The sequence below is a fragment of the Corvus moneduloides genome, chromosome 2 (assembly GCF_009650955.1).
Source record: "Corvus moneduloides isolate bCorMon1 chromosome 2, bCorMon1.pri, whole genome shotgun sequence".
In the NCBI taxonomy this organism is placed as follows: domain Eukaryota; kingdom Metazoa; phylum Chordata; class Aves; order Passeriformes; family Corvidae; genus Corvus; species Corvus moneduloides.
This window is the reverse complement of record NC_045477.1, coordinates 56,360,051-56,383,371: the sequence shown is the minus strand read 5'-3', so window position 1 is coordinate 56,383,371 and position 23,321 is coordinate 56,360,051. Positions and strand designations below refer to the sequence as shown.

Genomic DNA, 23,321 nt, shown 5'->3' with positions numbered 1-23,321 from the left:
TATCACATCATTAAACACACTGCCAGAAGATGTGCATTATACCCATCTGCTTTTTCATGCACCTACTGTCCCTTGCATCTATTCATGAGGAAACTGTTCAGGAGACAATCTATTATTCTATATTTGTAGAGAATGACTCTAGTGTCCTATGTCTCTTTAAGTATTAATTAACCAAATAACTATTTAAATAGAATAGAATGGAAACTCGAGTTGATCCTGGGAAGTGGTTGCTGTAGCTACAGTGTTCAAACGAGGAAAAAAAAATCAGAAATATGCCGTTCCCAAACTAAAATTAACACATCATAATTTAAAAAACAAACAAAAAAGTTGCTATAGCTCTCTGTAAAAACAAAGAGTTATGTACAGCCTGTCTGGGCTTCAGATTCAATGCTCTCCTCAACTCATGCATTGATTCCTTGAGGCTGTGGAAACCACAGTGGACATGGCTTTGAAATAGCCCAAAAGCAATCTCATATGGTAATTTCTTGTCTACTGTCTCCCAGTACTATCATGCACCCTTTTTCTGCCTAAACACTGTGGTTTTAGGATGAGGACAGCAATAAAAGATCTGTTCATTCACTCCAAGCTTCATGAATAGAGAAATGCAGCAGAATCCATAAAGCCATTGCTCTTGCAGTTGGTTCTAACCATCATACTTTCAAGGATTACCTTTAAAAACCCCCATGATCCACCAGCAATGTGGGTTACATGTATTAGGGTAAAATTAGATCCACAGTCTTCCCCCAGTCTGTCCTGGTATCTTTCCTGCCTCTGATTCCTCACTGCCACTTTTTTCTGTTGCCTGCTCCGTGTTTTTACAAACTGTGGGTTAACTAAGATGCACCTGGACACATGAAAATCTTACACTATCAGCCAGAAAATCCATATTCCACTGCAAGATCATTCATTCTAGTCTACTCACTTGATCAAGCAATATAACTTGCAACACAACTTTTAATAGCATGAAGACTGTTCTAGGCATAAAAGGTAGGAAACACCACAGGTTGTTGCCTATAACATTACTTTTGCAAAGTAACCTTGAGAAAAAAGTATCAACATAAAATGGCCCCTTCTTGATGGCATAAGAAGTTATGACCTCTGATATGTCACTAAGTAATCCGTTAAATACAGAGAATCCTATTAGTAGTACATATGTTTACATATGTACACATTTATACTAATAATTCATAATAGGATGAAGGGCTTTGCTGTAACGATCCCTTTTGACATCTCCTTTAGGTCAGTATTATCCACTCTGCTGTGAGGGTAACTACACTTAGCTGAGCAACCAGATGCATCTCAGGTGCACACCGAGAACGAGGACTGGTCCTCCATCACCTGAGGGGTGGCTGTCCTCAGGTGACAGAAGGATGGTCACTGCCTGCTCCAACACACAACTGAGTTTCTCCTACATTTTCACCCTCATAGCACCTCTTGATTTCAGCCTGTCAGTTCCAGTATCTAACACCACTGGGTGTTGCTGACTAATATCCCACTGTGGTTTCACAATGGTGAGACTCGGACAGGCACCCTCTGTCAGCTAGCCCTAATTAAAGAAAACCAGAACTTTTAGATTAAAGGCTTCAGAGTTATTCCCAATGAAAGATCACTGCTGTTTTTTAAGTTGTTCAAGTAGGGAAAACAAAGCATAAGTGTAGGAACCCGGAGCGCCGAGAATATTTCTCTGCCTGTTTTTAAGGGTTCTTACCCCCCTGAACAGCACTGTTTTAGCCTCAAACCTTGGAAAAAATTACCAGTGGTCAGACAGGAACTAGAAAACACAGTGGTGTGAATTAGGTGATAGACTACTATGTAAGATTGTCACAGGGTGAAAAATTTTAGAGGTTTTGGGCTTCTCTTTGTAGTAAATAGATAAGAGTGAAAAATACCAAAATGGAGGATTATTGTTGTTCTCTAAACCTCCTTCTCCTTCTTCTACTACTCCAAGTTCTGCAGTAAAAGTAGTTTGGAATGATTGGATAGGGAATTCCGCAGTTCCTGGCTGTGTTACTGAATAATTGGTAGGAAAGTGAAAATAATGTACATTTTTAGTAACCATTGGTTAAATTATCTTTAAAAGGCTGTGTAAATCTTGATAATTAGAGACGTCACTCCTGCTTTCTGTGCTCTATGCTGTACCTGGGTCACACTAGTGGCTCTGTTCCTCTGATAAGACTTAATAAACAACTATCCAGCAGCATTGAAACTCAAGGAAAAGTCTCAGTTTATCTTTGAAACTCCTTGCAAGGACTTTTAGAAAATTCTCTCCCATCAGGAGAGACTTGATTTATGGCACGGTTCAGTGTCACATAAGGAAATCAAGTGAGTAAAAGTCCAAAGCTTTAGCAACACACAGCAAAAAAGGAGAGAATCCCCTTCCAAAAAGCCACCTTTCAGTATATAAAATGCTTATTTTGCTTAGATCATTAAAAGGTAATATTTAGGCACACAGATGTGTACAATGCTTCTGGATAGTAGTGGGAGAGGTCAGGCCCAATATTTTCATCTGGTTTAACCTGCCAAGAGCAGAGCCATTTGCTTCTAGGGGTCAACCACTTTCAGCACTTCACTATCCCCAATGCAAACTGAAAACACTTTGGGCATCCCATCAAGAGGGCATCCAACAATCCTGGGTGAATAGTCCAATTACTGGTAACTCACAAGGCACTGTAAGCACACAGTGCACTGCTCTATTCCAAACTGTTTGCAAAATCAGTATGACCAGGCAGATGAAGAGGAAAAAACGCAGAGGATGATATAAGAGCAAAGGAGAATATGTGGATGAGCGATGATGATGAGCAGTGTGAACAAGTAGAAAGAGCTCCTTTGAAGGGAACATTTGTTGAGGAGTCATCTGAGGGAGGAGCAAAGGGAAAATCAGCTGGTGAGAACCAGGCAATGGCTTTGAGCAAAGCGATGTATGGCCAGAAGCAAAGAGAAAAGCTGGGCACGGGAGAGGTTTGGCAGGACAGAGGGGAGCTTGGTATAGACTGAGTGCAAACAGCTTAGCTGTCAGCACAAAGGAGATACTGAAGATCAGGAGCAGCTGGGAGGAAGGACCTTGAACATGGTGTGATGGAAGATCAGTGAAAGAACTGAAGTGTCTTAGGGAGAACGAGGTCCATGCTTAGATGCTGAGACAGGATACTGAGGAGGGAGGGGAAGACAGCTCCCCGGGTCAGAGCAAGAAAGGCAGTGGAACTGCCAACAAGGTAATGAACATTCAGAAGGAAGATAAAGCACTCCCTGAGACAGTCCGAGACTCAGATAGCTTCAGGACATCCAGATTACAACATTGCCTGGCAGTGACACTTCATTTTTGTTTGCTAAGCAGCATAAACCCACTATTGCAAAAGCAAAACATGAAATTGTGCAAGTACACTATTTTCTCCTCAGAAGACATCTGAGTTACAGGTTAGTGTAAAAAAGGGAAGAGGTTCTCACCTAAGCTGCTGAGAATTGAAGCAAACTGATATCAAAAGAGCCCCTAACAAAGCACTCCCTTCCCTGCCATCATTTCCAAACCAGTATGTTACAGCCGTGCCCTAAAGCCTCCTTTTATTTGACCTTATCCTCAGAAGAACCTATGACCACACTGATGTTTTAAGAAATCTAATAGCAAACTATTTTCAGACTGGAATATAAAGGAAGAACTAAAATAATCTTAAACCTGAACATTATTGCTAAATTGAAACACGGTGATATTGACGTTCTTTCATTCCTTTTCGATTTTGAAGCCATAGTCAGAGGAGCTGCCTTGTTATGCATTGCTTGGCGAAGTGTACACCCACCATGCAAGATAAATAATAAATGACAAAGCCATTAAAACCTCAAGGTTTCCAAGACTTTTATTAAATGGTTATCTTGTTTCATACTTTTCTTCACTGCTTCAGTGTTTAAGCTTTGTTGCAAGCAAGGCAATGAAAACCCTGAAGATGTGAAATGGAACTTTATAGATAGACATAAAGTTGTACCTTTCCCCAAAACAAAAAAGTAAATTTCATGGGACAACATTACCTTTCACAAACATATTTAGTCAGGAACAATTTAACTGTGATTTGGTGTCAAGAAAGCCAAAGAAACTACTAACATTTACTCACTTTCTACCATCAGGGCTTCGCTTTGTTAACGCACTAGTACTTTGCTAATAATGTAACTTGTCTAGTTGTTGGAGAGGGACATGGCACATGTTCCCTGGCAAATACAAATTTCCTGCTATCTTCTCTTCAAACTTTTTTTTTTCTGAAAGTGATGAAGTAAGAGGCACTCGCTGTTGCAAAACACAGCTGTTAAAGTTGCATGGGGCAGTGTGAGACTGTCCCCTTACACACACAAAACTCTGCCTTTTACTTTACCAGAGCTCATAGCTCTAGCTCCTTTTCTCTTTCCCATCTCACTCACAAATTCAGTTTCCAAAGTCCAGCTTTCTGTAAGGGTTGGGGAATACTTCCCCAGCTCTCGTCTGCATTAGACTTTCCCTCCCAGCTAACATCAAAGATGAACCCCCAGCAATCTTCCCCCAAGGGACAGCCTGCCCTGAATCATGCCACCAGCTGGCAGAATTAAGAGAAAGGGCCTTAGAATTGTGCAAAAACTCTTGTGATAGATCTGAAGCATCTTGAAGGCCAGAAAAATACAAGGGAAAACAAGAGTATCTCAGACATATTCAATCTTTGTCCTGCATTTATTGCACCTTTGCATACCTGCCCATTTCTGGTCACTCATCAGAATATCCGTGATAGGATATTCCTCCCCAGAAATACTTCCCTCTACCTTTCTCACAAAAGTCCATATATCCACATGCATATCTCTTCTAATAATTTGTCACAGCTGATTTCCTACAGTGTGGAAGGGCTGAGGAGGAGACAAGAGAAGAAGATTTTTGAGTTATGATACTTTCCTTCCGGAGACAAGTTTTTGCCATTTTCAATGTCACTAAAGGGTGAGAAAAAGAGAAATTACACAGTAGATCTCATGTTGAAAGAAGAATCAATGCTACAAAACTACAGCAGTGTGGCCTAGAAGTTCCTCAGCTTGAAAGTTTCATCTTGAGCTCATCAGCAAAAACCTTCAACTAAAATGTAGCAGGCAAAGCCGTCTTGTTGACAATCAGCCAAACATGTTCTTTTGCATAATCCAGAAAAGTGTATCTCTCAATTAAACTTCACAGTCTCAGCTTATTTGCTACTATCATGCTTCTCTCTCATATATCTATTTTTAGCTGTTATTTCTCTTACAGTTCTGATCAAAATAATGTGCTTATATCCCTGCACCAGCAGGGTGATCCATACTGCACCCACAGCAAAATAGGGTAGTAGCTTTAATGCTAAATTCAAGTGAGCTGCCTGTGATTATTTGCAGTGGTAGCTCTGGGGTATCCAGCCTTCTTAGACAAACAAACAATCCCATCAATGTCCTTTATTCTTGTTTGGTGTCACAGCTTCCAGGCAGATTGAGTGGATATTTTTTTGTAACAGCTTTTTTTTCTGCACAGGATGTAAGATAAAAACTAGAGTCCATATATCTCTTCCGTGCTGGTGAGCTACTCAGACAGCTACTCACCATGGCTGACAATGTCAGCAAACACAAACAGGTTTGGAACTGCATGCCAATTAGACACATTTTTTACACAACAACTTTGCAAATCATTTAAGAAGCACAAACTGCAACATTTTCAAACACATGAGGTGGTTTATTAAAAAAAGTTCATTTTCCATGTTGTGCACGTAGGGGTATGACACTCTCCCTACTGAAATAACTATAGATGAATAAGAGTATTTTTTTCATTTCATCAAAGATGCTGAGCGAAATTTTAAATCCCAAAGTAGCAGAAACTCACTTGGCTCTGTTAGCAATGGGTAACTTGGATCACAGTACCTTCAGTTTGGGTGGGATCTTGCTGTTTAAATCAGCATTCACAACAACGAGAGGAGTCTGTCTGGAGTTATGGCAAATACTTCCTCCCTGGTACATTATAAAGATTCATGATTTAGCCCACAATAAATGACAATCTTTGCCTCAAAGGCTTTTTAAAAGACTGGTGTCTGCAACAGCAAATCTCACCATGTATGCAGGCACTGGGATTATTAGGGTGTTGCACTTCACCTGTTTTTTTTCTTACACAATTTGAAAAAAAATCCAGCGAAAAGACATTTATCACTGTTCAGAAAGAATACAGGAATGCCCATGAGTTATTTTCTTAATGTTCCATTTTATAAAGGATCTTATTTGTCAATGTGATGCCTGAGTCCTAAATCAAATACTGGTCAATGGGGCTTAGGAAGAGAAAATCCACAGGGTCTGGAAAGAGATGGAGATCTCTTTCCAATATACCACTCAGTGGCAGGGAGGGCTAATCCTTCAAGGAAATTAAGACGTTGAAAAAGCAGAGCTCTGAACCTATAAATACTCTCCTTATGTGTCTTTTATCTGTCAGACACATCCTACTAGGGAGACAGCATGTATGTGCATATTATTTTTCAATCAGAGTCTGTAGAATTCTTCTTTAAAAAAATAAAAAAAAATAGATCCAGTACACTACATTTCTTGTTGGGTCACTTATCTTTCCCATCTCTTTATCAACATAGGCTGGCTAGCTTTAAAGTGAAAACATTTTTCCATAGATAAAGGAACATTTTGATTCTCAAACTGATAAACAGCTTCAGTCATTCAACAGATGTTCCATTTGGCATGCAAAGCCCTGTCCCACCCAGTTCCATCTTCACTAACAAAGGTGGGGGAAGAGGAGAGCATCTGCAGGGGGTGCTTTGGATATAGGTATGAGAAGCTATCCCAACTCTGCCCCATCACGACTCAGGTGGCGGATGGGCATAAAACCCTGGACAGACAGATAAATCTTCTCCTCTTATTCCTGTGTACTTCAGCCTGACAGCAAGAGGTCAGGTCACAAAGTACTGCCTCAGTCCCAAATGTCCTGTGGAAGCCTGGTAACTGATGCAAGAAAAGGAGAAGACGGGCTGTGCTTCCAGCTCGTTTGCAGGAAAACACTTCCTCTGTGCATGGCAAATATTAAAAACATGTTCCAGCTGTAAAAAAGGAGGTTTTTAGATACAAACACATACTTGCATTTGACTGGTTCCACAAGGATTTACAGATCTGCTGCTGTCACTCCTATGCCAGGAGCTGGATTCTGTCCTCAGTTTTGCAGGACACCTCAGTGACTTCAGCAGTGACCAGGCCCTTCCACCCACAAAATCAGACCAGAAAAAGGAGAGCACACCTTAACATAGCCCTCCTTATCAGCTATGCTGCTGCTTGGACCCCCATCCTGCAATGGTGCTGTGCTGGGAGCTGTAGTGTGCAGTGGGGAACCCAAGCAGGACCTGGAGCAGCAGAAAGCTCAGTCCTCCCGCTCCCCTTTCCTCTGAAGAATGATTTGACTTTATGGCATAGTCCCCAAGCCCTGTCACTGGGCATCTCTCTCATGCCTCTCACATGCCACTCTCCTGCCTGTGGGCACAGCCTCCATGTCCAGGACACCCTACTTGTTTCACCAAGGGACAGGAATTTATTTCCCATCCTACAGCTTTCCCCTTGGATAACTGCAAAAATGCACAGAGTGTCCAACAGAACCTCCCGTACTCCATCCTGCAGCACCTAAATACTGTTTCGGATTTTTTCCTAAGTATTCTTCATTTTGATAAATATTTTACATTTTGTATCAGCATTTCACTGGAGTCTGCTGTTTTGCATGAAGGGGCTGACCATGCAAATGAGCTACATTTCTGAATGCACTGTACTCCCCTCATCTCCCCTGTCTTCTTCTTTCCCCTTTACTCAATCTCTTCTTCGTTCTTTCATGCTTTATAAAAAACATATGGTGATATTTTACAGTAGGTTCTCTATCAAGATAACTCTGCTCCAAGCTACCCAGCTGCATTTTAAGCTGCTCATGACTGAAATCAGAAAGAAACAGGGTCAAAAAATTGATAGCAAAATACAAGACAATGGAGTCTGTGGCAGGTTCTGTGAGCATGAGGAGAGAAGCAACACCACTAGATTTGTTTAAGTACAAACAATTTATGACCATAATAATATTTGGTCCCAGCAGTTAGTTAGTTTCAGTTGAGGAAGCAGATTCAAACCCAGTAATACAATACATCCCTTTATTGACATAAAGAGTGAACACAGCTTCAGCTTCTGGGCCAAGTAAACCTGGACCTTAAGGTCAGGATTGAAGCAGAAACCCCCGCTCATATTACCAGCAAGCAGACAGGTACTTCCCAGTCCCTCCTGGCTCTAGCTTCACTTCTCAATGGAGTTTCCCACCACAGAGGGGGTTTCCACACCTCCTGTCTACTCACGAGAGCTTCCCCAGCTCATGAGGCCAGACTGCTCCTGTGTGACAGGCAGGAGGGGAGGCAGGTGAAACATGCTGGAGTTCCTCTACAGGAGGGGTTTCAGGGTGTGATCTGCTTTTAGCAAGACAATCAAACCCCATCTGCTGAACAGCCAGCTGCATTTGCTAGAGATCATCTTCACCAGACACCTGTAGCAGTACGAGATCAGTCAGCCAACCTAGTCCGTGACTTTGGTTGTGATAACAAAGACCCGAGGTTCCATTGGGTCAGTGTTCAAACCAAATCCATGTGCCAAGAAAATCGCTATATGACAAAACCAGCAAAGCTACTGCTGTCACAGAGAAGACAGTTAAGCCTGGAGACTCCTGTTCACAATGCTCCTACCTAAAATATCTGTAGATATTCACAAGTCACAAGTCATCTAAAGCCTGAGCTGAAATCCCAAAGAAGACATGGGACAAGCCTGGCCAGATTCATCAGTCAAGATCTGAAAAGGCAAATACAACGTTAGGGACACCCCATGTCACTATTTTTAAAGCGGAAGTCCCTACTACAGTCAGGCTCCACCATGAATCAGTTTTATTTATCCACTGGAAAGTAAAGTTACATTTCTAAAAGCCTGATATAAATGTTCTAACAGGCAACAGATTACATTGTAAGCACTATGAGCCAAAATACATCATCTTTATGAATCAGTGTTTTTCATCACTGGAATTAAAATTACCTTCTTACATGGATCCAGTCTGCAATTTAAATAATGGCTTCTTACTTTACCATGCCCTTCCAAGCCAATGCCAACCCCAAGACTACCATTCTACTCAGCCAAAAACCACTCTGCCCAATTAAATACATCAAACACTTTCTTGAAGGTCAGTAGAAATGCCATGCACAAGACTACTGGAAAATGCTTCACACTAACACAGAACCTGCTCTATTTTTTCACGGCAACCACAATTTCCTGTGCAGTTAAACTGCTGGTATGCTCAGTGAGAGCAGCTTGCCAAAAAAACACCAGATGCTGTGATCTTACCTCCTGGGCTCAAGCAGTGGGTCCAAACCGTCAGAGCAACAAACAGCTCAGCAGCTGCAAATTCAACAGAAAGGGCAGAACTTCTTCAACAAACCAAACGTCTTGTAGGGTGGAGGAACTGCAAAGCAGCTGTCACTGCGTGACACGGAAACTCTTCTGCAGCGCAACTAGGCAAGCCCAAGAGTGCAAGCCCACGACTGAGCCCAGAGAAGGAAGTGAGTAGTGACACCACAGCATGACAAACACCATAGATGAATAGATTTTGTCTTTATAAGGAAATGAAGCATTCTCTGCTCTTGAACTCAGTACTCCTCCAATAGGTCCCCTGCTTTGCGCCGCTTTCTCTCGCTTCCGCTCTCGCTCACGGAGCACACGCACACCAAAACGCCTCCTCTCTTTGCTGGTAAGGGCAGCCACGTTTGAGGCATGGAACCACAAGGTCTGCAGTGCCACCTCAGACACCAGGCAGGGCTGGCTGCCAAGCCAGGCTGGGGCAGCAAAATCACCAGGCATGGAAACTCCTCAGCATCTCCGCACAAACTCTGCCAACGCTTGACTGCCCTGCCTGTGAAAGTTTTTTCCATGCAAGTGGCTGGAATTTCCTTTGATGCAACTTGGGACCTTTTCATTCTCAGTGCTCACCACTGACAAAAGGCTGGCTCCATCTTCTCTATAAGCTCTGATTAGGTTGGTGTACATACCAAGATCCCTCTCAGCCTTCTCCTCTCCTGGCTAAATGAGCTGAGCTCTTTCTCCCTGTTCTCTGATCTGTTGTGCTCCATCCCAGACACCATCCTGGTGTCTCCCTACAGTTTGTCCAAGCCTTTATTGAACAGGGGAGCCTGGAAAAGGACACAGTGCTCCTCACACCACCTCACAACTGACACAGATTTCAAGGACACGTTTCCCAGTGCACTGAGGGTCATATGTAAAAGTGCTTGATGGATGCAAATATAAACTATCTTTCAAACTCTGACGATGCAGCATTGCAGAAGACTTTTTCCTCTGAAAACAGGCAGGTGAAAAAAATTACCAAATTGTATGTCTTTAATGAAAAAGCTGTCATTCACAATTCACCAGGCCAGTTAGACCATCAGCTGTATACTCCTGCAAAGAGCTTCAAGAAAGCCCTCTCATGAACAAATCTCCGTAATTAAGATCCATCCTTGAAGCACACGTACATTTGCTCTATTCAGAAGTACACTGAAAAATGTCCCAGACATTTTTGATTACTTACTTCTATTTAAAAAATACTTCCTCTATGGTATTTGATTATTTGATGGGCTGTGCCACAGCTCCTCTTCCTTGTTTTCTAGGATATTTTACACCAGCCTGATGGTTTGCCCCAGCTTTTTTCTTACAGGCCTTTTCCAAATCCTTAATTACTTTTGTCGGTCTCCATGACATCCCATTAAATGCTGTAATGCCTTTTCTGAGATAAAGAAGAGGGCACCAAAGGGATGTGTGCTCTAAATCTAACATCTTACTTGCACAGGAAAACTGGGGTGGGTGTTTCCTCACCAGATACGTTTGCTTAACACTCTTAGCACCCTCTCTTGAGTTGTTACACCTTATGCTGTAACACAGAAGAGGGTAGGAGAGGGACTCAGAGTTTCCACCCTGCTGTATGGTATGTTATATTCACATGACCTAGACTGAGCTCAATACTGTGTCCTCAGCACTGATTCAACACAAGCACATTCCACAGGCACCAGCTGTGTTAAAGAAGTGTTCAAACAAGCTTGGAAATACAAGGGCAGCAAGGATGAAATTTAAAGCATGATGGATTTCTGAGGCACACATAAACAAAATATATATTTGCCATGTGGATCATGAATCCCTTTTTCTGCCTCATTTCAAGACCTGCTGGAATGTCACTATGTATACCTGATAATGCTGTCTCACCAAATATTATTAAACTTAAGTAGTCTTTAGACACAACCCCAGCTGAAGCCCTGTCATGACACACTGTTTAAACCCTGCACTGTGCATCCTTGAAGCATCACCCAAATAACAATTTTATTGGTCAGTACTGAAAAACATTTAAGTGGGATGGTGCGATAATTATCTCCCACCTGTACCTGGTTAACTTGTACCTGCGTGGTGGTTGTCTGTGGTATTGCTGACAATGTATGATTCCATGAGAATGATCTCTCTAAAGTAATTTCTTAAACAGGGTAGGACACTGCAAGAAGTCACTATAGCACTGGTAAACTAGAAGGGTATTGAATTTAACTCTTCAATACAAATAGCTTGTATTTCGCCACAAAGTACACTTATGGCTAGGAACAGGCCAGCTGCTGTTAGGACAGGCTGTACTGTGGCACTGAGTTAAATGTCCATTACTGCCCCACCTCAGAAAAACAATACACTTGACCTACAGCTTCAGTCTTAGGGCCAAAATATCAGTGCAGCTGCTTTGAGATTTACATGCATGAAAGGTAAAAGAGTTAAAGGAGAGGTGGTCCTCCAATTACAGGAAAAGACATTAGAAAATATCAAAGATGTTTGTCTATAAATTAAGTACCATAAATTAGCATGCACTGTGTCCAATCACTCACAGAGGGAGGACTATAATTATAAACAAACCATGCCCCTGAGACACAGATGAAAAGGTCAAAACCAATCTTTTCCCCCTTGTTGTCACCACTACGACACTTCAAAAGTCTTGCCCATTATTGTCCCTGTGCCTGAAGGACCTTCCTTTCCACGTACCTTTTGCAGCGCTGACACTCATCCTGCTGCCTGTGTAGTGCAGTCACACTTCACTGCAGATCCACCAGACTGTGTCACCACAGGCTTCAAACCCTTCCATGACTTTTCTCCTCCTCTCCTCTGCCCCTGAGTCAGCCCCACAGCTCTGAGTGACAGAGCACTTTCACTTCAACCTCCTCACCTGCCGACGGGCTCTCACCTTCCTCCCCTTCACCCCCACGTGCCTTGGGGAGCCTTGGGAAGGGCAGCAACAGCCTGTGCTCTCCTGCCATGAGGCTTGGATGTTTCTTAGCAAAGTAAGTGACAACTCAAAAAGCATGCAGGAACCAGTAATCCCACTTCCACCAATGAATGGGAATTACATTTGAAGGATCTGGGGCATCTGCCTAAGAAGAGGCCCAGCAGCTTCATCTGACTTGGCAGTACTGTGTTCTGGCAGACAGCAGGGGGTTTGCAGGGGTCCCTGACTGAGGAGGGACCTGGGGTCTGCTGTAGATGAGTAGTTTCCTTATGGGCACCAGGGAAGCGAATTCCTGTGGTGGCCTTTCCAGGCACACCCACCTCTTGGCTCTTGCGTTTTTAACTGCCCACTGCAATCTCCCAAGACCTTTGCCTTCCTGCAGGCTGCTTCTGCTTCAGGAAATTGCTTTCTCCAAAAGCCATTACTTTGCAAAATCACACTCATATAATGCAACGTCTTCCTTGCCATAGCTGATATGGTCACAGGTTGTAGACATGCCCTCTATCCAAGAACATCCACAGGATGGGAAGAGTGTGGTAGGGAGCAGAGTGGGGACTGCAGCACAGATCTTCCAAGCTGAATGAAAGCTTCTTGTGGACCTTGCAAAATGTCTTTGATTTAATGACAGCACAATTTTAAATGAGCCCTTTAAGGGGAACACCCTGGTCCATGAAAAACTAGGGCAAATCAAAATAATGGAAATTATTTAAAAATTATCTCCCTTGAACAAATATCTTGCTCAGAGGACCTGATCTAATTCCCACTACAGTTTGATGCTATCTGAATTGCACCTTTATTTTGTGTGACCCTGTCCTTGTTCCTGTTGAAGTCAGTGACACTTCCTGAAACCACTAGTGATATAGGCACTGAACTGCCTCTGAATATGGACCCTGAGAACTTCAATACTGTTGAAAGGTAAATGAGTCTTTGTGAAGCAGGAGTCATTACTGTGATGGCATGTGCTCAGGTGCAAGTTGGTAATTTGACCCACTGCTGGGTCTGTGTTACCAGTGTACCCTGAAATGCCACCTGTGATCTCTGCAGGAGAGAGAATACTACGGACTGGGGGCTTTGCAGAATGCATGTGAAACTCAGACCTTTTACACTGTGTTCTTCCTGCATTATATATGCCAGGAAAAGCCTTGAGAATGCAAAGCAATGCTGGATGATCCCACTGAACTTGTCACAACATGGGTACTGGGGTCTGTTGGGGGTGGAATTATGGTATCATGAAATATATCTTGGTGCAAGAAGAGCATCTCACTCTGTCTAAATCTGTTCATGCAGGAAGGAGTGGGGCAGACCTACCCCTGCCAGAGCTTTGTCTTCAGCTGGAGTCTGCCACGGTGCCCTCCCTCCCTGAGAAACCTGGTCTCCGACCCCCATTCAACCACCACACTCCATGGCGGGCGTCACCAACCCCCATGGGCCTCTTGTGTGGGCATTCCCAGTGGCACCCTGCACAGCTGCTGCATGGAGAGGAGGAAGGCAGGCAGGGCAGAGGGTGATGGGCCATGCCATGCACACAGGTGTGAATGAAGGGAAGCCTGTGCCACACAGCAAATATGGCAGCCTCCAGTGCCCATCAGCAACAAGACATTTACTCTTGGTCAGGGAGGGACACCCAGGCTTGCATACTGGCAAGGCTGGAGAAAGAGGAATGTAGAAAGAAGTTCTGTCATACTGAAAAGCATGATTTTGGTGGGGTAATTCGCAGATCAGCAGCTCTCCAAACCTCACCCTTTTCCCTGGATCTGGGCACAGGAACAACCAGGAGAATAATGGCCTGTTAAAGCTAGGATGGGAGACTGGTCTATGATTTCACATGCTTGTGCAGCTTTCAGTTCCTAAGCCCTAAACTCTGAAACCTCTCTTAGAGTCTTCTAAGGAAATCTTTTTTTTCAGTTTTACTATAACCCCACTTACTCGTGAATCAAGATGAGCCACAAAAATCAAATAAGCTATGAGTAGACTGTTTCCACAAAACAAAGCAAAAGGCCACATTTAACTAGGGGATACAACCTGCAACCAACCCAGAAAGATTTACACTCCCCAAAACCTGTGTGCAGGAGGGTTTCAATAGAACAGCCCCCACTGGCAAAGGAGGGGAGAGGGCAATGACTGATCGCTGGTCTTGGAGCTGGTTGTTCCCTCAGTAGAAGTAGCCAAATATCCCTGTGAAGCAAAAAGCAGACAGCTCTGAGGCCAGGGATGAGCTTTGAGCAGTTAGATTTGTTACCAAATTCCCCAAACCATTTGTTTCAAAGAGATCTCCTGCACTGAAGTGACTGAGTGGGTCTGAAAGTTTTCCTTATGGTTCAATCTCGGGCCCTCGCAGAGAGCTTAGCCTTACTTAAAAGTCATAAGGCACAAGATAAATTTCCTGCTAGCAGTCTGAACTTTGAAGGAGAGGCATTTAAGCAAGTGAAAAATGAAATAGCAGGGAAAAAACACCCTGTAAAATAAAAGCAATGATAAATAAATAACAGGAAAGTGTACACCCCACTTCAAATTTAATAGGCTAAGCCCAACCATGAATTATTGATCAAAACCATCCATTTGCTGCAATGGGGAGTACTAGTGAAATATTAATAACAGTGCATGAGCTAATCTTAGGTTTTACTTGATGGGAGAGTGACAAGAAGAGGTTGGAGAAGCCTGGCCCCTGTTAGCTCCCAGGTCTGGCTGCAGTGGGAGAAGGGCACACCTCCAAGGCTCTCCCAGGACAGTGTGCAAGTCCCACATTTCCAGCAGAGACTGGCAGTGACTCTCCCACCTGATAAACCCATTCCCAGATGGATATGGGTCTAGAAGTGTCGTTCATGGGGGCTGTTGCAACAATACTGTCTATCCTGTTTTGGTAGTCCTACAAAAGAAAGCCAGAGTCTTGGTTAGACCCTAACTCAGTCCAATGTGTTTCCTAGTTTTCCTGGTTTTCTTTCAGGAAATAATTCGACTTTGTGATGGGAGGAAATACAAGAAAACATCACGTTGCTGGGTCAGCTGGCCAGAGGCTTACAGAAGTAAAAAGCATGGAGAAACAAACGAAAAAAAAATTTTTTAATTATACTTAATATGCCAGTTACTTTTGCAAAACTGTGAGGAAACAAAGTAATGATTTTTGAGAATCTGGATCTGGCAGAAGCTGACTCACGGTTAACCAACCTTCTCATGTACTTTCAGTCTCAATCTCACTCAGTTTCTGGTGAGTGAACCATAGTTGGCTTTGACATGGTAGCAGAATGGGCTTCCCCAGGGCCCCTGCCCTGCCCAGAATGTGGGTGCAGAGCTCTGCAGCATCCCCAGGGTGGCAGTCACACCCAAGATAAAGCTGTTTTGCTGCAAGCTCAGGCACTTCCAGCCCACTGCCAGAATTTCAAGTACCTGTCTGTCCTCTGCTGCAAACCACAGCAGGAAAAAAACCCCCGCGATTATAAATTACACTGCTCTCCTGAACAGCAGGCAGCTTTTTGCCAAGAAAAGAGTAATTCAATTTCCTTTGGATCCAGACGGAAATTTGCACACAAATACCTGTAGGACTGAACAAAATGTCATGTGCACATGGGTTCACTCACATACGTGCCTTCTTGAACAGTCTGACTTCATAGGGTCTGAGTTTATAGCTTTTTAAATGTTAGAAATTTTACATCCTAGGCTGTTTGCCCTGTTTAGCTCAGTTTTTCTTCTTTTTCTTCTCAGCTTTTTAAAAAGCTATATTCTTGTAGATCTTCCTCTGTCTTTGGAATGTTTCCCTTTATTATCTCATTTTCCATTTGCATATTTTCTCTTTTTTTCCTGCTTTTCCATCTACCTCTTGTCATTTCCTCACTCCTACCCTAGCAGTTTCTGCCAGCATTCCTCATAGAATTAGCAAGGGTGTTCAGATCAGAATCTCCACTTCTGGTTTGCAGCCTCTCACATACAAGCCTGGCCCCAAGTTTTGCACTGGAACTGCTGCTCAGAAACACTTACAAGCAGTTATTAGTTCCCTGTCAGAAGGGGAAATTTTGCATAACACAGAATGAACTTGCTGGGTTTCTACAGCACATCCTAAAAAAAAGTATTTCCCCCTACACTGCAGGCGTTGGGTGAAAGCCAGCATTAGGTTGTCCATGCCCTGTGCTGGGTTTCAGCCTTTCACTCAGAAGGAATGTGTCCTGCATCTACTGAAGCTGAAGGAAGACAAAAAAAGATTGCATGAGTTTTCTCTGGTGGAGGCATCATATGGAAATCAAACACAGGAGGGATCTCTCCACAACTGAATGAAAGGAGGCTGTAGCCAGGCTGGGATCAATCTCTTCTCCCAAGTAACAAGTGACAGGACAAGAGTAAGCCTCAGGTTGTGCCAGGGGAGGTTTATATTGGTTATTAGGAAAAATTTCTTCCCTAGGCAGGAGCAGGCTGCCAAGAGAAGTGGTTGGTTGAGTCACCATCCCTGGAGATATTTAAAAGATGTGTAGATGTGGCACTCAGGGACATGGTTTAGTGGTTAACTTGACAGTGCTTGGTTTACCAGTGAACTTAACATTATCTTAAGGGTCTTTTCCAATCCAAGTGATTCTGTGATTCTATTATTCTATTACTCTGTGATCTGAGGTCAAGCTTTTCGCAAAGGTCCTGAATCCAACAAACTCTTACGTGTCACATCTCTATTTTTATAAAGGAATGTGAACAAATCTAGTCATCATAATGTTTTTACATAGTGATTAACTAGACTTCTGAGTCAAGCTTGTATTTGAGATTAATCACTTCCATGATATATATAAATTAAAAATACAAGAGAAAAAAGCTTTGGAAAGAGGAAACATTGCCCCCTCTAGCAATGACTGATTATACACTGATTATAGCTGGCACAACAAAAAACCAGTTATGATTCCTTCATATTTTCAGTACCAGCGTTGCTTATCTCAAGTAAGAAAAAATAAGATTTTCCTTGATTTTTTGGTTTGCTTTTTTTTTAATTCATCTTTCTGGTCAAACATCTTCCTTCCCTACTGGCCAGTGTTGATATTTCTTGGAAGATCTGCTGAGATAAGGCTAGAAAATACGTGAGTACACCCTGCAAAGAAACTGAAAGGTATCCACCCAAAGGCATGCTCCTCTTCTCAAAGTCTCCCTCTACAGAGCAGTAGCCAGGCTTTGACAGTAATGGTGGCCAAGACACACCTGAACGAAAGTTTGAGGCAGCCTGGACAAGTTTTAGCAAACAACATATTTAGCACCTGACTAAGAATATAGTCAGGAAGATCCTCAATATTGGGATAATAATTAAGTTAGAAATCCTACAGAAGGCACATGTTTTAAAAGAGAAAACCAGACTTTAATTTTGCTCACTGCTAGTAGTGGAAGATTTTTGAGGGAGCACAGAGAAATGGAAGATCCACCACTCAAAAGCAAGTACCACAGTAAAGTGTCAGACACGTGTCAGGTGGCACGAGTTTGATCCCAGGGATGCTGCTTGTGTTGCTCCCTTTGGGTATCATCCAGGAGCTGCCTGCACCACAAGGGAACAGGCAGAGCACACCCACAGACACGCAGAGTTCCTCATTTCTGCATCCTCACTTAGCTGCTCCATTTTCTGTGCTGCTGTGGCCAATGCACACTGAAAGCTAATGAGGCACAGACATCAAGTGTGTTCAAATGTCAGAAGGCTCAGAAGAGCCCCTAAACTACTGTTCTTGAAAAAGAGAACAGAACTTCAGCTGGAGTGTCATCTAAAAGACAAACCTGAAACAAACATTAATTGCTCTTTTGACAAAGCATTCAAGAGGCACAGGGGAAACTGGAATGTTAAACAATTCAGTAGCAAACACAAACTCCAAACTGTATTGATCATATGTGTGTGTGTGTGTTTGTCAGTGGTGTCAGGAATTTAGAAACCAGGGCCTTCCAGGAGAAAAGTCCTGTGCTATCCAAGTGACACACACAGTGATCACTTTGCCCTCTTTGCTGTCACAAATCATGGAAAAAACCCAAACTTTTCCAGAGAGCTGCTCAAAAATCCCCCATATAAATAGCACAAGGAGGAAGTGTTTGGCCTTATCCATCTCTGCATCCCACTAAATAAAGGCACAGACCATGGCATCTTTGCAGGTCATCCTCAAGTCATCAGTGAGGTCCATTTTCACAAGCACTCCCTGACCTGTAGGGAGCAGGTGCACACAACCCATCCCCTAAACCAAAACCCCAAAAGGGACAGTGTCACTAGTCCCACGTGGCTTTGCTACCCAGTTTCCATCCCTCATTGTACAGCTGAGCAAGGGCTTTGGAGATGATCTCGGGCAACTCTGTTTAGCCCCTTCCTGGATATTTATCCATGCCTCATGCAATGAATGGCAAACTCCACCAACTCTGAGCTCAGCTGTTCCAAAACAACAGGGACATAGACCCCTGGAAACACTGAAGATGAAGGAAATCTCTGCAGATGATACCACTGGCCAGCTTGTGTTGTGACCTGTAAGTGGATAACTGGCCCATATGGGCAACTGAGGCATGGCCAGCAGCCCCACTACCCCTGTCCCTGGCCAGGCAGCTGAAGTTGTGTCAAAGACAAGACATGGGCATGCAGGGAGACTGGGGCTGCGATTGCCCCAGTCCCATTCTGCTGGCCATGCTCCCACTGAAGCACCTGGCAAGTGCTGCCATGTGCAATATGTACAGACTGGCTAAGGAGTCCACCTCAAAACTTGGGAGCAGGTACAGGAAGCCACATGCTGCTCAAAGATGAAAATGGCCTCAGCCACTGTGAAGTGCTGGCCACCCTCCCTGGCACATCAAGCTTAGAGAAATGTGTAATGCAGCTGAGAATTTTTTTTTCCAGAATGCTCGTGGGTGCTCAGCTTTTCCTTCATATCTTTGTGTCTTCTTTTTTCCTATAGCTGATTTCTACAAAAGCTCCAGGAGCCTACAGGCACTGTGGTTCCAGGAACTGAAGAAAGACAGAGGAGAAGGAAGACAGATTTCCCAAAGACCTTGCACTCTGCCAGATGACAGAGAGAGGGAGGTAAGATATAACAGACAGACACAAGAATGGTTTGCTCTACCACCATCATTCAGAGTGTTGCAAAGGGTGGGGGAGAAGAAAGGAGCATCCTTAGTTTTTATTTCAATCCACTTTGCTAGCCAGGGCTAAAGGTCAGGCACACAGGAGAGGTAAAATGAGATAAAAGATTAGCACAAATCATCTAATAGCTTAAGAGAAGGAGGGTTCAGTGCCAAAAGTGGCAGGAGCAGTCTGCCTGCTGGTTAAACTTGCTTTTGCTTGTTTAATGCTCCTTCAGGCACTTGTGTGTCTTTGGCCACCTGGTGAATTATGAGCTTCACACAAGCAGCAATGAGTTTCTGACAGGAGAGGAACTCTAAATCCTTTTCTAAGCATTATTCTGGAAAGTATCTAAGGTTTAACTAGATATGTTCTTCAGCTCTTCACAGCATTATATACAGCACTATATTTTACATGACTGAGTAGTTCTGTAATGAAATATCCATTTTAGCTGTCAGAAACACTGGACAGAAACACTGAACTATAGCAGAGCCAGGCAAAGACCTCACACTGAAGAAAACACCACCAATTTGCCTGGTTCCACTCTCTCCTTTGCACATGAGCTGTTCCTGCAACAGGAAGAGGAAGAAAAACTGGGGTCTGGCTCTGATGGCTTGCAACAATCCCCCACAAACCCATCTCTTCCTGACTCCCTTCTCAGAGAAGTAAGACTCACCATGCTTCTGTGCAGCTCACTGATACTGTAATGCATCCCCAGCTCCATAGGCACACTCTGGCTTGCAAATCCCATTTAAACAAGAGGGTTTGCAGGTGCCTTTGCAAGGACTAGATTTAGTTTTTGTTTACATTTGCACAGTAGTCTCAGCTGTATGTTGCAATCTCCATTTCCTCCATTGCTGAAGAGCTGTTGCCTTTAATTGTAAAAGTAAGCGTACTTCCATATCCCAGGAGGATTTCAGCACTGTGGGCTTTCTCTGCTTAAAGCCCAGGGACACCTTTGCCAAGTTAATTTCTGGACACAGCATTGTAAGGGCAGCAGGCACGAGAACCATGATGCTACAGCTACTCTATGCCCAAGGGAATGTTTCTTCAGTGAATGCAAGAGATGTAGACTCATGAATGAAACAGAAATTACTGTGCATTTACTAAGATCCCATGTACCAGCTGCTCTGCAGCCTGGCATCAAAATTTCATGGCCCCCCTTCCCAGCACACAGGTACCTTTCAAACCCCAGCTTTTAGCAAAGGACGTATTTTCAACAGGTCTTCCCACCTGGCCCTGCAAAAAAAGTCGGCATTTAAGCAAAGGCTTCTGGTTTGCATCAAAGAAGCATCAATGGAGGTGATACTCCCCCTCTACTCCACTGTTATGAGACCCCACCTGAAGTGCTACTTCATCTCTGGAGCTGGGACCCTACATTAGGACACGAACCTGCAGGAACAAATCCAGAGGCGAGCCACAAAGGTGATCAGAGGACTGGAGCACCTCTCCCTGAAGGCAGGCTGAAAGAATTGGGGTTGTTCAGCCTGGAGAAGAGAAGGCTCCAGGGAGACTTTCTAGCAGCCTTCCAGCACTTAAAGGGGCTTACAAGACAACTGGAGAGGGAATTTTCACGAGGGTATGCTTTAAGATGAAAAAAGATGGGTTTAGAGTAGATATTAGGAAGAAATTAATTACTGTAAAGGTGGTGTGGCCCTGGCACGAGTTGCCCATAGAAACTGTGAATGCCCCACCCCTGGAAATGTTCCAGGTGAGGCTGGAGGGGCTTTGAGCAACCTGGTTTAGGGGAAGGTGTTCCCGCCCATGGCAGGGGGAGTTGGAACAAGATGATGTCTAAATGTCCTTTCCAACCCAAACTATTCCACAAATCTGTCTGAAATTTCTGGGACAATGCCACTGCATAGATTCTGTGCACCTGGGCCAACACGAGAGAGCCCTCAAATCCCACCACAAGAAAGTCTCTGAGAGGAAGGATGAGAGGATAAATACATGCCAGATACATGGTGGTCACAGCTTAAGGGGGTAACTCTCTTGGCAGCTACTAGGATTTCTGGTTACCATTGGTTGCACAATCCCATTTAAACATGTGCATTGTAGACAATGAAGGCACAGTAGGGCAGAAATTCTGAGATACTGAGAAATATTTGAGTCTGCTTAAAGAAGCTAGCTCAACTGAGCTGCTGCTGACTTATCTATTCTACTTCTCCCATAAAAAAAAAAAAACCAAAAAACAAAAAACATATTTCTGAAACATTTGTCCAAAAGAGACCTCTCACTGTTTGAAATACTGATTCACTGTTTGAAATACTGAAATGGTTGTTCCTCTTCTGACCTTCTACTTGTCTGTCTTGGGCACATAATTCCAAAAGTGGATGTTCATAAAGTCTGGACACTGGGATTCAGATAAGAACTGCAGACACAGGCAAATACTTGGGTACTCACAGCTTTGCAGCAACGGCAGCTTTGCAGCAGGGGTTATCTGAAAACCAGTGTAAAATGACAGTCTTCATCTAAGGGCTACTTTTGAATTTGCTTGAAAAATTATTTTCTCACCTATGTGTGTAGCATTCACACAAAATTACTGGGGGTCACTGGTATATCACAGCATTAAGACTGTACTGCCTTTTGAACTGAATGAATGCCCAAAATAAAAAGAAGGAAGGACAAAGATACTCTTTGTTTAAAAAAATGTGATTAATATTAACAAATATTTTGTGTTCTTCTGATAGAAACCAGAAGTAAAACGTGTCATCTATCTGTTACTTACAGGAGACTGAAGGTGGGTCTAAGGCAGCTCTGATAAGGACATTTTCTCTCTCTAATTGACTATAAATCTCTTCCTCATTTTCTGGGAAGTATCTCTCCTTTGGTATCACTTTTATGACCTAGCAATCTCTCTGAGGCAAACAGACAATACAAGAACTGTGTTCGCAATATAAGAATAAAGAAACTGATTACTGCCTCATTGGGTAAAACATTTACCATTATCAAGAAGCAAACTGTGCAAAATAGTATTTTTCTCTTGCAGGACTTTTTGAATTATTTGTCCCAAATGCTCTGTGCATACTGACACCTCCAATACTACCCAAACCCCAGGCTTCCTACTGACACGCATATTCAAAGACAGTTTCTTTTCAAAGAAAAGTTTTTTAAAGGTTGATGATGGTTCTGAGACACACTCTTTCATGAGCATGAGACATTCAGTGGCCATCAACCTCACCTCATCAGGGAGGAAGCAGCATGGTGGTTCTTTTTCTGTCCCATTTCCCCCTGGCATCATCTATCCATGTGATTCCATGTTATTACTGTACCACTTCCTAGGCAGCAGATGGCCCCAGGATTATCAATTGATGGCACCTCGGGTACCCCCACCGGGTACAGGGGAGCCTGTTCCCATGGTCAGAGATGGCTTCTTTAGAGGGACAACCCCACCAGACACCTTGACAAGGCATTTGACTTTGGGTGTCTGGTGAGGGGGATACTTTGCTCTGATTCTTGGTCTTTTTGGCAAGAGGAGCCAGGAGTTATTCTGCCTAGTCTTCCAACAGAGCAGTCAGTGAGGACCGCTCCTGATGGGCTGGGTCTAAGAAAAGAGCTGTTTGGGGAAACTAAGACTGCACAAACTACTTCATTTTGATGCATAGGCAAAAAAAATGAACTGATGTTGCTGCTCGTTGTGTGTCCCTGCTCACACTTCCTGTGTTAATCACAGTTCTGACTTTGTTCATTAGAGCCAAGCTGATCAAGCCACTAACATGCAAATGGCCTCACTGTGCCTGCAAAATGTAATCCAAGCTATTTCCACTTATGCTGTGCTCCTTTGCTGTCTTCTCTAACCCAGGCTGCACTCTGAGATTCTGGAATGCCTGCATGTCTTAAACTGGGTAATCTGAAATCTAAGTTTTACTGTGAAAACTCTGACCTGGATACACAGATGAAGAAATGGAAGAGTGAAGTCATGACACCCACCTGTACAAAAAGACGGCAAATGTATGGGGAGGGAAAGAGGAG

The 23,321-nt window shown here is 43.4% G+C and overlaps 1 protein-coding gene across 3 annotated transcripts in view; it reads right to left on the bottom strand.

Moving 5' to 3' along the window:
• Positions 1-23,321, bottom strand: part of LCP1 (lymphocyte cytosolic protein 1) — a 49,625-nt gene that overhangs the window by 21,105 nt on the left and 5,199 nt on the right. Inside the window, exon 1 of one of the 3 annotated variants that reach the window (XM_032099772.1) lies at positions 9,352-9,559. The exons of 1 other annotated variant lie outside the window; for it this stretch is intronic. The gene's annotated coding sequence lies outside the window, so the exon portion shown is untranslated. Of the gene's footprint in view, positions 1-9,351; positions 9,560-23,321 lie in introns of those variants that run through there. One more of the 3 variants, XM_032099770.1, reaches the window with a different exon arrangement.